The sequence below is a fragment of the Propithecus coquereli genome, unplaced genomic scaffold, assembly GCF_000956105.1.
Source record: "Propithecus coquereli isolate 6110/MARCELLA unplaced genomic scaffold, Pcoq_1.0 Scaffold64, whole genome shotgun sequence".
In the NCBI taxonomy this organism is placed as follows: Eukaryota; Metazoa; Chordata; class Mammalia; order Primates; family Indriidae; genus Propithecus; species Propithecus coquereli.
The window spans coordinates 2,652,848-2,670,070 of record NW_012152396.1 but is presented as its reverse complement, the minus strand read 5'-3'; the positions used below and the strand labels follow the sequence as shown (position 1 = coordinate 2,670,070).

At 39.9% G+C, this 17,223-nt stretch overlaps 1 protein-coding gene across 1 annotated transcript in view; it reads left to right on the top strand.

The window, feature by feature from the left end:
- The window catches only part of ADAMTS3 (ADAM metallopeptidase with thrombospondin type 1 motif, 3), a 334,233-nt gene that overhangs the window by 114,598 nt on the left and 202,412 nt on the right, over positions 1-17,223 (top strand). The window lies entirely within an intron of this gene.

The window sequence follows — 17,223 nt, the reverse complement described above, 5'->3', positions numbered from 1 at the left end:
TTTGTTTCCTTGTGCCTGTATAATCGTGGTACCCATTTTCTTGTTAGATGTCAGCCGGGTGTCAGTCTTTTCTCCTAGAGGCCATTCTTAAATCCTTACCCTAGGACCATCTGCACAGTTAGTTTACTGCCTGGCCGTTTTCTTCTTCAAGGCCAGCAGGAGATGCTCTCTCTCATTTCAGAAGAGGCCCAGCCCTGATTTTAAGAGCTCTCACCTGATTACGTCAGGCCCACACAGCATAATCTACCTCTGATCCACTCAAATCCACTGACTTGAGACCTTCATTTGCATGTGCAAAATCCCTTCACCGTTGCCATTTGCAACCTAATCATGAACGTGACTGTCCACCATGTTCACAGGTCCTGCCCACACTCCAGGGAGGGGAGTATGCAGGATGTGCACAGCGGGGGCTGGAGTGTGGGAATTTGGGGGGCACCTTAAAATTCTGCCCACTGAAGGACCCAGCCTCAGAGGCTTTGATTTAGTAGGTCCATAGTGGAGCTCCAGGATTTGCCTGTCTTACAGGTCCAGGACCTTATTCTATGAGAGCAGAAAGAGCATCAGTTGGGAGTTCAAAGATATGGGTTCAAATCTTAATTTGCCACTTGTAATGTGACCTTGGACGTGTTACTTCCCAGAGTCCTAGTTTTTAAATAGTGCAAGGTGGTTTTAAAGACCGAATGAGCAAATGAATGTGGAACGGGCTACGTAAGTGTAAATTGGCATTGTTATCACGGTTCTAATACCGGATATTTGGGCCTAAACACCTTGGGTACATAACTAACTTCTCTTGGGGGAGAGGAGCTCCATTTTACGTGCAGTGTGTGAATCTCAGGATGCAGACCAGCGCTCAGCGCTTCACTCTGTTCTCAGGGGGCCGTAGAAAGAACAGAATGTGCTCGGGTTGGAAGGCTGGAACCTGCCATTTATATTGATTGTTAGCATATATTACCAGCTATTGGCCTGCCACTGTTTCAGTGGGATTTCACCTACCTCGCTAGTCTAGATAGTAATAGGAAGCAAGAGAGGGCAGCTATTCCATATAAAAAAAATTGTTTTGTTGTTGAAAACAATTTTTTCTAATCCCAGCTCACATCCCTGTGATATACATCTACAACTTAAACAGAACAACAGCATTGATCAGCTAGCACACACAACAGAAAGCACACCTCGATGTTTTTTAGAGATTTTGTAAGAAATAACAAATATAATGCTTAGAAAATCATTTATACATAAGCATACTATTTAGCAAAGATTATGACATTAAGAGGCATATTTTGGTAACAGCACCTAAATTTTAATAAATTTGTTGCAGAACAATACCAAGTCTGTGTGAAATTTCATTTTCATACAGCAAAAGGGTGGAAAGAAAGAATCAGGAGGATTAAGTAAAATGTGTGGAACACACTGAACTCTGCCTGACACACATCGACAAATGTAGCTCTTCAAAGTAACACACGCTTTGGCGTCATATTTGCTGTGCCAGGATCAAGGCTTGGCTTGAAGCAAGGTATAGGTTTTTTGACAGATACGCCTTCTCCTTTTCTTAGAGCGGTACATATTAGACAATTTTGCATCTCAGAACAAGAATATTAGAAGAAACTCAAGATCTGAGATGGGTGCTGCAAAAGAGCAAGGGTGAATTTAGAGGAAAACAAAGGAAACTAGAAAATGTCTTCATCCTTGGAACTGGATAATGCCATGAGTACTGAGCTTCTTCTAGCTGGAGAGGTGCTTTGGCATGTTAATGTGACTTGCAGGCAGGGTGTGGTTCTTGATCAGGAGCTGACATTAATGATCAAGGTTAGCTTCGGTGAAAGCTTGTTTTTCCCATCATAAGAGGATCATCAGGAAAAAGTTAGCATATTTCAGTACTGTAAACTGTTTGGGGCTGGTTCAGCCATTTGGCAGCCCTATAAACAGAGTAGGATTTCGTTGAAAGAATGAGAACTGAGAAATGTATGTCTTTGCCTTCCAGCTTAGGTGGGTGCTGTTCCAATGTAGAACTAGAGTCTGGGTGTTAATTTTAAGAATTGGATCTTGTTATTTCTTTTTCCTTAAAAATATCATAAAGAAATACTCTGAAATATATAAAAAGTTTGGCACATAATGTACCTTTTTCTTTTGGTGTGAACTAAATATAATTAGTATGTAGAAAATGTAAAAAGGAAAAAAAACTTACTCATCAATTCCATCACTGGTCCTTGATGCCATTGGTATAAAATGAAGAGAATGGGTTCAAGATGATTCCCAAGATCATTCTCAGTACTAACTTTCTGTCAGTTTTATTAGTTCTCTTTAATACTTATGAATTATGATCTTTACTTATATATTTTGATGAGGAAGTATGGTATAGCCGTCAGGGTCCTGGCAGGGGGCAGTGAGCAACATTCTCTAAAATGTTTAACTGCGAGGGGTTTCATGAAGGCCTCTTTACAGAGGTGTGGGCAGGGATAAGGAACCCACATGGGATGGTGCGGCACCAAGAACCTTCAAGAGCCAGGCATTGTTACTGTCCCCAGACCTCCAGGGGAAACACAGGGAAGTAGTATGGAAGCTAGATCCGTGGACAAGCACATGCCTGAGGGGACCAGATGCTGCCACCGTCAGATACCCAGGGTGTAGGTGGCATGGAAGATGCTCTGGGAGGATTTTCGGGGCCAGGCTAAGAAGTACCAAATATCATTTCCACCACATTCCATTGGCTGGTATCTGGACACCCCTCATTGTAGAGAAGACCGGGCAATGCAGTTCTCCTGTGCACCTAGGAAGACAAGGAAAACACAGGTATTGGTGACTACCAGCAGCCACTGCTACGGAGCATCAAGGATGACCCCCAGCTTTCTGACTGGAACACCTGGTGGGCTGTGGTTAGGAAGCTAGCTCGGTCTGCCTTCCTATCTGTTGGTAACCTTTTCATCCCTAGTAACTCCTGGCTTTTTCTCTCGCTATTATTTTCTCATAGGCTTTTACTACTACTACTGCTGCTAACAACAGCAACAGCAACAACTACTACTACTACTACTACTACTGCTTCTACTATTTTACTCCTAACTGCTACTGTGACTACTTTTTTATAGACTCTTCCTTGGTTATATTTAGTATATACAGATTGTCTATATCTCCTTCTCCCATTTTCCCTTCCTGGCATAATTCCATCCCTTTATTCTGCTTTATTTTCTTCATAATACTCATCACTATGTGAAAGTACAGGTTGAGTGTCCCTTAGATAAGGGGGACCAGAAGTGTTTTGGATCTTGGACTTTTTCAGATTTTGAAATACTTGCAAATACATAATGATGTATCTTGGGGAGGGGACCCAAGTCTAACATGAAGTTCATTTGTATTTCATATACACCTAGCCTGAGAGTAAATTTAGACAATATTTTAAATAATTTTGTACATGAAACGAAGTTTTGCCTGCATTTTGACTGTGACCTGTCAAATGAGGTCAGGTGTGGAACTTTTTGCTTTGTGGCTTCATGTCGGCAGTCAAAAAGTTTCGGATTTTGGAGCATTTCAAATTTTGGATTTTAGGATTAGGATGCTCAACTTATCATTTAATTTACCTGTTTACTTATTTATTATCCTCACTAGTATTTTAAGCTTAATGGACAGTGACTTTATTGTAGTCTTCACTGTATCCCCAGTTCCTGGAACAGTAAATGCCCCTATAGTAGGGTTTCAGAAATAGTTGTTTAGTGGAAATACCACCAGATTGTATGAGCTATTTTAGCCATTCTACCATAATTCTTTCTTCCAAGTTCTATTTATGCCTCGTGGGTGTTCTATTTGCCTTGCTTCTATTTCTCTCCTTACAGCTTTTCCTTTGCTCTCTCTAGTTTGATTTATATTTTGCTCTGTGGGTGTTCTGATTAGTCTAATGGAGGAAGTCTCGCTGATGCAACAGAAAATCATCCTAAAATCCTAACGGTCCATGTTCCATTCTCAAATTTCCGTCTGTGCTTGGTTACTGTTTGTCACCGATGCCTTCAAAGTTCCTTTGCCATTCTCCCCATTTAAGAGATTATTATTATTATAACATTTCTGTTATATTCTCTTGCCTCATCTTAGAACTCACCTTCTGTTCCAGCCAGACTTTTCCCATGAGTTCTTTTAATAATCTTTGCTGCTTTGTGGCTATCACCATACCTTCCCTCTCTTAGCTGCACAACTGTGTCTGAACTATTAAAAATAATATGGAGAATCAAGTTTTTGTCTTTATTCATGAGATATCCTTTCTCTGCCTTAACTCTAATTCCATTCTTTTAGTTTTACATTGTTGAGTAACAAACCACCTCAAACTTAGGGTGTAAAACAGCAGCTATTTTATTATGTTGGTGGATTCTGTGTGTTAGGAATTCAGGGAGGGCAGGTGTGGATGGTTTGTGTTTAATCCAGAATGTCTGGGTCCTCATCTGGGGATGCTCAAAGAGCTGGGAGTGACTTGAATGGCTGAGTGTGGGGGCTCTCTGGAAGCTTCTTCATTCACATGTCTGGTGCCTGGACTCAGCTGATTCTAAGGCTTGGGCTGTCGCCAGGGTGCCTACACACAGCCTCTCCCTATAGCTTGGGTTTCGCACACTATGGCTGCTGGCTTCCAAGAGGAAGCATCCGGGGAGAGAGTGTTCCATGAGACCAAGGCAGAAGCTGCAACATCTAGGTCTAGAAAGTCACGCGGTGACACTTCTACCACATTCTTTTGGTTATGAGAGAGTCACAGAAGAAAGCTGGCCTGGATTAGAGGGGAGGGAAATGAAACTCTACCTCTCGAGGGAGTGGCAAGATCACACTGAGAAAAGCATGTGGGATAGGAGAAAACGGTGACACGGCCATCTTTGGAAAATGCAGTCTGCTACAGTGGCCTCCATTTAATTCAAGGGAATGCCTTTGTTTAACTCAATGAAGTTGAAATGCCCTGAGGCTTTGCTGCTCAAGTCTTGTGTAGGGACCAGAAGCATTGGTATCACTGGGAGTTTTTTTAGAAATATTGAATTTTAGACCACTGAGTTAGAATCTCATTCTGACAAGGTCTCCAGGTGATTCATTTATACTTTAAAGTCGGAAGAGCATTGCTGTAGGAGATACTGACCATGATGTGGGCTTTGCCACATCCACCCAACAGCAGAGGGAAAATAGCAAGTGCTGAAGGCGTAGTTGAACCTGTCTGGATTGAATTCCTATGTACAAGCAGAATTCCTACAAATTATACCTGTCATTACTAATTTTAACTCTATTAATGTTGAATGTGATCTAGCTTATCTTTTTTAGGAGCAGTGACTGTATCTTTAATATATATCCTCAGAATGTAGCATAATGCCCAACCCTATAGCTTTAATAATTATTAGTCACTAATCTCCCTCACTCAAGAAGGTTTGGAATGACCATGTACTTTGGTACATGTAATAATGCTATTTTGAATAATTTCTAAGATAAAAAAGTTAGATTCTTTTGAAATTTACATTTCCCTTAAACTATTGTAATTGCTAAAATTTCTAAAGCTTTTTCCCTCCTGTGACAGCTGTTAGTAGATACGTTTTCTACTGAATGAAAGAACATAATTTAAAATTTTTTCTTGTAACTGTTAAGACACCTTGAGTCATTCTGTAAACTCTTAAAAACCTGTGAAATGTGTACAGTATTTATTATATCTTTAGTAGGTGACTATTATGTATTTTAATTATTACACAGAGTTTAATTCATAGGTTCCATTTACTCATGTTTCCTTTAAATAGCCATCTTAAAATTTGTTATGAAGTAAAGGAATAAACATCCAAAAATTCATTTTGATTGGCACGTTATTTTTAAGCAGTTTTTCTCGAACTATAATTTCCAGGCAACTACTATTTGCAGCATCTAAAGTGCTTGTTAAAATTGCGGATTTCTGATCCCTATCCCAGTCTGTTTGAATCAGACTCTCTGGAGTTGGAACATGGAAAAGTCTCTGAGGTTGGGACCTAAATTCTTTGGCACACTAAAGTTTGCGACCTACTTTCTTAAGGAGTTAAGTCTTACAATCATATTTTAAGTTATTTATTATGAGGATAAGTGAGTCCCAGAATATGGTCAGGGAACAGCTTTTCAAATTCATATATTTCCTGGGAGCTTGGATATTGGAATATAATTTAAATAATAGAATAACTGAATTGGAAGATGTTTTAGAGATTATCTAAACTTTTAATTTTTCAGATTATGAAACTGAGCCCCAGAGAGTTTAAATGGCTTTTCAAAAGTAACACTAATTAATAGCAAAGCTGTTAGCTGAACCCGAATTCTGTTTCAACCAAGCTAGGATACCTCCTTTATGCTAAGACAAGATAGGTTCATCTTACCTTTAAGCCTGGCAATTAGGTATTTTAATGGAAAGAGCATTAAAAAAAATAATGAGCATTTAAGCAAAAGAGTTCTCTTGATTTGCTGAGCTGACCAAGTTAATAAAACTAACGTTCATAGTCTTTTATCATGGCTTCAGCTATCTAATTTAAATCTTTTCTTCGAGGTTTTCTTGTATGTCCTTATAAACCTCATCATGACTGAGGAAAATTGCTAGGTAAAATGCCTTAATATGAAAAACAAGACCAGATACGCTAGGTGATGATTTTTGCTCTTTGTGAAAAGGAGCCAAGGTTTTCTAGAAATGAATAAAATATTTTATATGCCATAAGTTCCATAACCATCAAACACTTACGGAAAATATTTTACTGGATTGTTAGGACTTTCTGAACATGAGGGTAGGTGAAACCCCCCCTCCAGCTCATCTCCAAATTCAATTCCCTGCACATCATTCTTCTTCTTCCTCTCTTGCTATGGCCCCGTCCTTTCCCCCTGTCATTGTCCAAGCACAATAGCTGGGGGTGAGCCACAGTACACATCACTGTTGTTAGGTGTTGAGTTAATAAACTGACTTTTAAATGATAAAAGGTACTTAAAAGTGTTATATAATTTCAGTTTTTCAGCTTTTTATTTTCTTTCACAAAAGAAAAAAAAACTCTCTATTTTCTGTGCCTTAACATTTTTTGATATTTTACCTTTCTCTGTGGAAATTTATTGTCTGTCGAGGCGTGGCTATCCTAGGCACATGGTATATACCAGGTGACAGAGAAGGGCCAGAGTGGATTTTTTGCTGTAAAGGCAGAAGGACTCCTCAGAAGTTCATATTCTGTCTCTGCCTCTCACTTGTGCTCTTTCTTGCTTTTGTTTGGCCAGTCCCATGAATTTGCAGCATAGAGATTGTTTGGGCTAACCTTTCTTCTCTTCTCTTCTCTTCTCTTCTTTTTCTCCTTCTTTTTTTCTCTGTTTGTTCTTCTCGTATTTTCTAGCTGTGAGTTGCAGATTGGTTTTCTTTGCTCTTGCCTCATCCCCTTTGCTCTTGGGTGAGGCGTGTAGCAGAGAGCACTGGCAAATGCACGCGTGGGCCTCACCTCTGTTCCTCACGACCTCATCTGGCGCGGGACAGAGCAGCTTACCTGGGGGTCCCCAACATAATTAGTGGAATGAAAGAAGGAGCATTGCCACAGTTGGCTGTTACTGTCAACAGCAGAGACTTGGAATAAAAGCGTTTGACACCCAAGAGGGGAACACGGTGGAATTTCTTGGACCCCACTCTCACCTCAAGTGGGAAGTTCTTGCAACTTTGAGCTTAGTCTGTTTTCAGCTGCATTAGAAGTGGAGAGAGTGTGGCCTGAGAATGACTAATGAAACCGTTGGGTTCTGAGGGGTGTTGAGAAGTGGGGTGGAAGGGAATAGTACCAATGCATTCAGGGCTTTTGGAAATCATCCCTGCCAACACCTGTGCACCGGTCAGACTTCTGATCTACAGAACTGAAAGGTAAATTTATATTGTTTTAAGCCATTAATTACATTCGTGGTAATTTGTTACAACAGCAATAGAAAAGCAATACAGGGCTAATCCTTTTTCCAGCCACCTACCTTAATTTTTAGAAAAAAACACTCTAGCAAGAAGTAGAGTAGATGACTGCTTTGATTCAGTTTTCTTGTTGTTGATATTGTTCTTCATTTGATTTGCTTTCTGTTTCACAAAGCAATGAAAAGGAATAAAAAACAAGAAACATTTGGTTTGGTTCAAATGTGCCTTCTGCCAAGATCAGTGAGATTATAGTTTATGTGTATTTATTAATATAGATGGAATCCCTAGTGATATAGAAACAAATACCCACATTAAAAATACATACATTTAAAATCTTTCATATTTGTGTGACCATCGCATAGTGTGAATCATTAAGAAATTAAAGTAAAGCAAGATGTAGGCTTACGAACCATCACACTTGCTAAGAATGATAAAAATGATAATTTATGCATGCTCAACTTTTTTAGGAATACTTGTTTATTTGTGAAATATTGGCTAATGTTAAACAGACTAAAATCGTAGAATTTACACATTTCCAGAAGAATATGCTTTCTGTTTCAGATTAACTAAACTATGATGTTTTAGCTTGAAGTATAGGACTTGTACTTTATTCACAAGTATCTACTCTCTTCAATATGACAAAGAATATGTAGAGTTTATATGCATTCATATAAAAAGATATTGAAAATAGAATAAGTCAGCGAGAAGGAAAATAATGTCTAAGAAAAAGTCAGTATCCAAGGGTTCATGGCATAAGATTGTCCTAAAAGGTAGGACACAGATTTGACTCTGAGTTTTCTTGTAGATACTGATTAGTTACATAGTACACAGTGCTTATAAAACAAAAACGAACCAGTTTCTCAGGCAAGCAGAAATGTTCTTATTGCTAAAATCTGTGAGGATTTTTTTTCCTGGATTCTCACATAGCAAACAGAGTATGATAATATGAAAAGTTCCTAATGACAAATTTATTGTTATCGCAATAATGAGCTTCCTAGGGCCCTTTTTGTGTAATCACATTCATCGTAGCCCTATGTTTTAACACTTTAGTCTAGTCGAATGAAAGCAATCCTATTTGGGGCCCAAATAACTGTGGCCTGGCTTTATAGAGTCAGGAGCTGGTAGCAGAGATTAGGGAAAATTAGGGAATTAGATGACAGGATTATAGAAAATCCTTTAGTCTTCAGGAAATCTTCCTGGCATTTTATTTCTTGCCACCTATATTTTGCTAAGAATCAGGCAGCGGAGGGTTGGAGGTTAAGGAGCTGAAATAGTGAGATCCATTTGCTTTAGCAATTAATTGAATTGTAGGTTGAGACGGCATAATCTTTTTTTTTTTTTTGAAACTTAGGACTCCAGCCATTTGCAGGAGATTGTGTTAGATGCTGTCGAGACACACAAGGCATCCAGAAGGATCATTGTTGAATTAAATGCCAGCCAAACTCAAATATAAATCTGGCCCTTAGTCAGATTTATATGTGTGGGTTCAGTTCACATCTTATTCAACATCTCTTAAATTCCAGGCACTAAGCACAGATAACATAAATGCAAAGTTGAGAGTGATAAGTATCATAGAAATATAGATACAAGGCTGAGAGTCCAAAAGGAGTCAAAATGACTTCTAGCTTTGGAAGACTTTATGGAAATCAGTGCCATGACTTGGGGGATATCTTAGCTACTTCTTATATTTCATGAACCTTTTCTGAATGCATCCTAAGTAATGGGGCTTCTTTAGTGTAAATGGAGAAATAGCAATTTTGGTTTGCAAATACGGCTTCACATCGGTACTACTCACTGTGCTTTCCAGCCCTTCTCAACCACTTGGCCTCCTCCGCAGAAATTCTGGAGAGACCACGAAAGTGCCACCTGAAACTCAGGAAGTATTTAAGAGTCATCTTCATATAATAATATATGTCCATTCCAATGATAAAATAGGAACCAGACAATGTGTTTACTTGGTGCATTGACAGATGTTTGAGGAAGCAACACAGTGAAATGGTGAGTCTCAAAATGCATTTTCATGGACCCTTAGTGAACCAAGATGACACTGTCGTGTCATTGAGTATAATGAGTCTTTCTAGAATATTACATTTACGTTTTTTCTCTCTCTCACATACAACATTAATATAAAATTTTCTCAGTGTCTTTTCCAGACATTTTAAACTTATTACTGCTTTTCAGTGTTATAACCTACTTATAAGATTGTAACCAATTTAGCACAAAATGATGAATATTTAGTTACGTCATTGCATAGTAAATATCTGGTACCTATTTCATGGTGTACCAAAAAGAAGATACCCAGCTCTACTCTCCTTCCTTAGCAGATTTGAGAAGAACTACAGTAAAACATCATTTAGGTGTCACAATGAAAAATGGAATGTTTCCACAGCATAAGATTTTTAGAAAATCTGGCACAGAATTTCCAAGAAAACCTTGTAATTTTTGATGGAACTCTTTAAAATGTTGTTCAGACTGATTTTTTTTTTTTTTGTCTTAAGTTAAACACAAGTTAGTCTTTTCTTGGTGACTGGTATTTATTATTATAGACATATAAAAACTAGTGTTCTAATTTGTTGTGGGACGTTATGGTTTGTAAAGGGCATCCACAGACATTATCTCATCTGAAACTCCCTGTAACCCCATGATCCTCGTTCCTGTTTGCCATTTACACTCTGATGAGAATTAGAAAACCATGTAACCTAGTTTATTCGAATTGGGTGTTAAATGTGGCTGTAGGGACCCCTCCTAGTGAGTAAGGAGTGTGGCCTCTGTGATAGCTATTTCCATCCTCAGCGGCTATCTGACTTAATTCTGGATTCTTGGCAATGTTTGAGGTGAATGATGTAGCTGGAAGAGTTGACCAGATGAGAGGCGAATTTTGCAGCTGGCTTTTTAGCATAGATCCCTGTTTCATCAGTACCCCCTCCAAAAGACTGTCAAAGAGCCTATGTGCAGAATTAACCAAAACAAAATAAAATATATTTAATATAATGCACTTAGTGTTATACTAAACATAATAAACATTTTTGAGAAATCAGTGTTAAATTTTGGAAAATAGTTTGAGAAAGACAATAAATATTTCCTGTATTGTTGCATGGGATTAGAATGGTAAATGTGGAGGGCTTTGTGTTATAAAGGGAAATTTCTAAAATGTTATCTTGCTATCCTATGTTGATTAATGTTAAAGATGAATTTAAAATTATCGTATCTGTTGGAACAGAATCCCTTGGGAGCGTATATTGTTTTCTGTGTGACATCTCTAAAAACTTCTATGTTGTAAATTTCTGGTGGCATTATAAATAATAGTGATACTTAGAATGCCATGGTCTGAGACTTTTTAGTTTTATGCACATTGGGTTTTATTCCTATAGGTGACTCTATTGTCACATTTAATAAGTGTATCCAGTGAAATAAAATTGAAGGGACCCGAGAGCAGGAGTATGAATTATTTATATTAGGGTGTCACACTGTGTAGCCTTTGAGCTTCCAAAAACATTTGTTAAATATGTGACTACCTCAGTGGGTATTTTAGTGAATAAAAAAGGCTTCAATATTTAATTATTAGTATGATGATTTTTTTCCCTCTCTTACGTGTGCATAGGGCAATCTTATCTGAAAACTCAGGTGCGTTTTAAATAGTCACTCCATTTCTGGTAGCTACCAAGAGAGAAAAATGAATATAGTGTGAGGGAAGAGCTTCAGAAGGATCTACCTCTGATGGCTTTGAATATTCTGGGAGCTGAAATATGTGTGGTTTGACCACAAATTATACTACATTAATCTAATGAAGATGATTATATTAATTTATTCTCCCATACTCCCTCAAATGTTAGGCACCTACCTTGAGGCGGGCGCTGTTCTAGACCCTGGGATACCACATAGCAGCGAACATGATAAAGTCTTGCCCATATGAAGCTTACGTTCCAAAGAGAGGACAGTCACCTAGTAATGCCTGGAAGGAAAAAGGCAGGGCAGAGAGTGAAGGGGAAGCTAACTTAGGTAAGTGGGGATAGTGCCAGTGGGACTGGGCCCATGTGACTAGAACAGAAAGGGGTAAAGCATTGGAAGAAGCCAGAAAAATAGACAGGGACAGGCCACAGAAGGCCTTGTAGGCCATTGCTGGAATATTCGATTTTAGGGATTTCCTGTATGATCAGTTCCAAAGGTTATGTGGGCATTTCCTAAGGCCCTCCCTCAAATCTCTTAATGAACTTTTCTTATTCATTTCTTTTAAAAGCTTTAGCTGTTGCCACTGAGAAGGTGCATCCCGTATCCAGCATATTTGTGGCTATGGCCATTTATGTGAATTACAATTCTGTGTCTCCCCACTGAATGTTGGAGAGTTCCATCACGACTTCAGGTGAACACGGTTAAAATAAAATGCATTCACTTCTTCCTGCCGTCAGCTTTCCCTTTTGGCCTTTCTGTTTCTGGCATGAAAGCATTAATTTCCTGATCGCTTAACTTTAAAATTAAGGAGTGATCTTGGATTACACCTTTCTTCTTCCTTCCTTCTCATTTTTTTTTTTTTCCATTTAACAAGTATTTATGGAGTATCTGGTTTGTGCCAGACACGCTTTTAGGCACTTGGGATACATAGTGAACTAAACAGACTAAAAGTAAATCCTGACCAGCAGGGAGACCGACAGTGGACCATGAGCATGACAGGCAGTGAAATTATCTAGTGTGTCAAGGGCAGTATGTACATTGGGAACAACGGAGCAGGGGCAGAGGGCTAGGGTGGGAAGCAGGTGGGTAGTCAGGATTTGCTTCTTTGAGAAGTAACACGTAAGCAAGGACTTAGGCTTGTGGGGTCCTAGGGATTCCGAGTGGAGGAAAGAGTTGGCACGAAGGTCTCAAAGAGGGAACATGGCTGGGTGTTCAAGGATCAGCAAGGAGCCCTACATGGCTGGAACGGAACCAGCAGAGGCCAGAGTGAGCAGATGGGGTTCTAGAGGTGATGGCATCTTGAAGGTGGGGTGCTGAGATCCAGGAGGGGCTAGGTGGGCCTCGGAAGAACTTTCATTATTAATCCGAGTGAGAGGCGGAGACCTTAGAAAGTTTTGGGTAGAGGAGCTTACATTCTAAAAAGTACCAAGTGTTTATTTTTTTCATGTAATCACTTTTGAATTCATTCCTCTTTTTCTTCTTCGTTCCCCTTTTCTCTTCCCATTACCACTTTTCCCACCTGGACCATTATTTTAGCTTCTTGCTTGCTTATTTTCTAGTCCTTTCTTCCATCTGAAACTTAGTCATTAGATAAATCTGAATATAGCACTTGGTTCTAGTCCATCTCACCAGCATTCTTTTTCTTTCTTTCTTTTTCTTCTTTTTTTTTTTTTCCTGGTTTTCCACTACTACATGTTAAAATTCAGACTCAAGGTGGTACATTCCTCCATAGCCTTGTTCCCAGAGCTACCTGCTCAGACTCTTCTCTGAATGACAGGCTGAGTCACCCTCGTGCTGCGTGTCATGAGCTTTTGTGTTTTCTGTCCTTCACTCCCCCCTGAACTGCCCCACCTCTAATGCCTTCTCTTGTGTCTCCAGTACAGCAATCCTCCAATCTTTGGAAAACCACCAGAAGTTTCCAAAAATCCTTCATCCTCTCACCTATACCACTCATTCCTGTAGTTTTTGATCCAAAATTCATTGAATACAAATTTCGTGCCAGCGATTGTGATGGAGCTTAAGGATTCACAGGCGCATTAAGACAGATGTGTCTGCCCCAGGAGCTGATGGCCCTGTGGGGGAGACGGAGAACGCACTATTGCAAGGAAGTGGAAACAACCCAAGTGCCCGTCAATCCATGAGTGGATTATTAAAATTTGGTATATGTTTACAATGGAATATTACTCAATCATAAGAAACGACAGTGATCTAGAACCTCTTATACTTTCCTGGATTAAACTTAAGCCCATTATCCAAAGTGAGGCACCACAAGAGTGGAAGAATGGGCTCCACTTGTCCTTGCCATCAAATTGGTACTAACTGATCAACACTAGGGTGCTCACATGGCAGAAATACTCTCCAGGGATTAGGGGGATGGGGGGATAAACCCGCAACTAAAGGACATGGGGAGCATTGTAGGGGGGAAGGGCACGCCTTTAACCCTCGCTTGGGTGAGGCAAAGACATAAAGTGTAACCAAAATGTGTGTGCCCTCATAATACCCTGAAATAAAAAAATAAAATAAGGTAAACCCAACCCTGAAGTTTGTGCTAAGGGCCAGGAGAGCAAAGAACATTTTGCTCTGAGTCAGAATGATTGGCTAAGCTGGGGCTAACTAGCTTTTGTGGGGTGAGGGAGTGAGAAAGTCATTTTAAGAAGGGAACATTTAAGCTGAGACCTGGAGAATGAAAAACGACCAGCTAAGGGAAGTGTGGCGTGGTAGAAGTGGGCCTTCTAAGCAGAATGAACAGCATTTCAAAGGCCTGGGGCTACAAGGAGCTTGGGAATATCAAAGGAAAAATAAAACTGAGCAAAATCCCTGGAGGCCAGGGCCTTATGAGTACAGCGAGAGTGACACTCCTTGAGGCTGGTGGACAGGGCCAGCTGATGGATGAGGCAGGGCCTTGCAGGCCATAGCAGTGAGAGTAGTTTTAAGTGCAATGGGAAGCAATTGGAGGGTTTTAATCAAAGGAGTAGCATGATCTTATTTGAGGTTGAGACTTCCATCTGTTCATCAAAATCCACTTGCCTCTTCTCCCTGGGCACGCATCCAGATTCCATATCCTGGCCTTCCTCGCACTTGGCTGCGAACCCTGTAACTGGATCCTGCCGAGGAAGTAAGTGGAAATGGTGAATGCCACGACCAGGGCTGGCTCAGAAAAATTTCCCAAGTGGGCTTCCTCATGCTGCTCTCCCTCCTGACTGGGCAGACTGGGAAGCCCGCACCGAGATGATAGAGCCACTGTCTCCCTGGGCCCCCGCATAGCTGTGTGGAGCAGAAACGTCTCCCGGCCAACCTAGAAGTGTCCTGAGCCTTCAAGCGAGGGAGAAAGAAGCACCTGATGTTTTGAGCCTTTGCATGCTTGGTCCATTTGTTACCACATTCCAGTTTGTCCAAGTTGATAGGATAATTTGAAAGGGAAATTCGGCTGCCATGCTATGTGAAGACGTGAGGCAGTGTAAACAAACAAGAGCAGTGGCTGAAGTTTATTATGATGTGGACTTGAAACATTTCAGTTGAAATAGATATTAGATAATTTTGGATGAAGAATCCACAGCTCCTGCTGATAGTTTGCTGTGTATAGTGAGATTGTAGAGGAAAAAAATCTTACCTGATTTGACTGTCAGCTGCCATATCAGTTACTTTCTGGACTTTCCATAGCATACCTCATCGACTACCTTTAAGCATGTACTTTATTTATTTGACTAGATTTAATCAAATGAGGGCAAATGAACTATGTCTTCGACAATCTTTTATTTTCTGTGGTGTCTAGTACAATGCTTTATATAAGCTACTTTTTTCATTAAACTTTGCTTAAATTGATAAAAGGGCACACGTTCATATTTTCTATCCATGGAGTTATTAGAGGTCGTGTTACCCAGCTCTTGCCTTTTCACTGATGTTGCCTGAATTTGACTTAAATTTTCTTTGATTTCTAAGTGAGATGTTTCATTGTGTTAAATTTTGTTTGACCTATGGCCTAGTGGGGGAAAGTAACATGGTGGGGCCTGGAATCTGAATGTTTGCCATAGAAGGTATGGGGAAATGTTTTGGGGGGCATGTGGGCTAATCCTCACTGCCTTCCCAGTCACTTTCAAACCCATTGCCCGTTGCTCAGAGGTACTGACTAGGTCAGTGGCGCCATTTCTACCCAGAGTCAGGAACTCATCTGGGAGAATCATTATGATCCATGGAAAGGGTCAAGATAGAGCGACTCTATGATCCAAATGAGCAATGATGAGGTGTGTGGTAACCCGACAATGATGAGGTATGAGGAAAAGGAAGTGTTAGTGGAAATAGGAGGATGAGGGAAGAATGGAAGAGACTTTACAGAACATGGTGACTCAATAGATTTGATGCAAAGAAAAGACTGGAATAAAAATGAGTATTGAAACTCCCCCACTGATGAACTTCAACTTATAAACTTATGTATCAACACACTTATGTTTCTAAGATAAAGCCAGTTCATGCCCCCTCCTACCAACAGATGATGTTAGTGATGGCCCTGGACATTTCAGCCTTGGGCCTGGTGCTGTTTTGTTAACTTGTTATATATTTACTGTGTCTGTACCTAGTTTGGATGTATTTTATGGACATTATTAATCCATCCGTGCCCAAGAAGGGAAAAGGCCATGAGTGTTGAAATTACTGGTAATAAGAGATAGAAGAATATGACCAGAATGTTGAAGAAATGAAAATGAAAATTGAAAAACATGAGAAAATATTGGAAATTGTGTTTGTAGAGGAGATGAATCCATTGACATTGAACAACTTTGGAGAGGAAAGAATGAATCATGCCACTTGTGAAAAATACTGTGTATTTTGCAGTACACGAGTAGGTAAAAAGTAATTTGCAAGATGGGAAAAAAAACCTCCAGTTATTGGAGTGTCTGTCTGGAAGAACAGCCTTTCTGCTGAAGGACAACTAGCCCAGTGTTCTTCTAAGTGACGGGCGGGCGTTTGGTCCAGATGGTGAGGACAGAGAATGGTGGGATTACTTTGGTGATGTTTTCGTACAAGACATGCCTCCATAGGTTCAAGGGCAATTTGTATGTGCACAGCATGAAGGTGGGTGTAGAAGGGGCATGTAGAGATGCCATAGCCTTGGAGAATTCCCTGTGAGGATTATCAAGGGGAAGAAGGGGAAGACCATACCGTGTGGTAGATGTCAGAATAGGAAAGAGGGGAAAGGTTTGAATGAAACAGAAAAGCTACAATCAGAGGCATATTTGCTGAAAGCATACCCTCATTGGTGAGGGGTACCTCCCTTTCATTTCTCTGTTGTTTGACACCGTAATGGCGGAGACACTCGACTGACAGTTATTAATAGAAGGGGCAAGAAACCCCTGCCTTGCCCAGATTCCGTGAGAGCCAGTGACCTCATGTGTGAAAATATAGAACAAGTTAATGGCTTCAGAAAAAAGATAAGACTTACATCTCTAAATCTGATATGTTTCAAAATAATTACAATTTCCACATTATTATTTATTCAATTTTGTTTTCAAATGAATGGCTAACATTTAAATAGATACTGCATATTGTTGTATGACCTTTAAATTATAAATATGACCTGCAACTGCTTGAATGTATGTGGACTTGATAAGGAACAACACATTTTAGACAAAAACCATCGTTTGTCTTCTGCTACAGTACTAGGTATAGCCCTGGTGCTTTCTGAGTAATCAAAA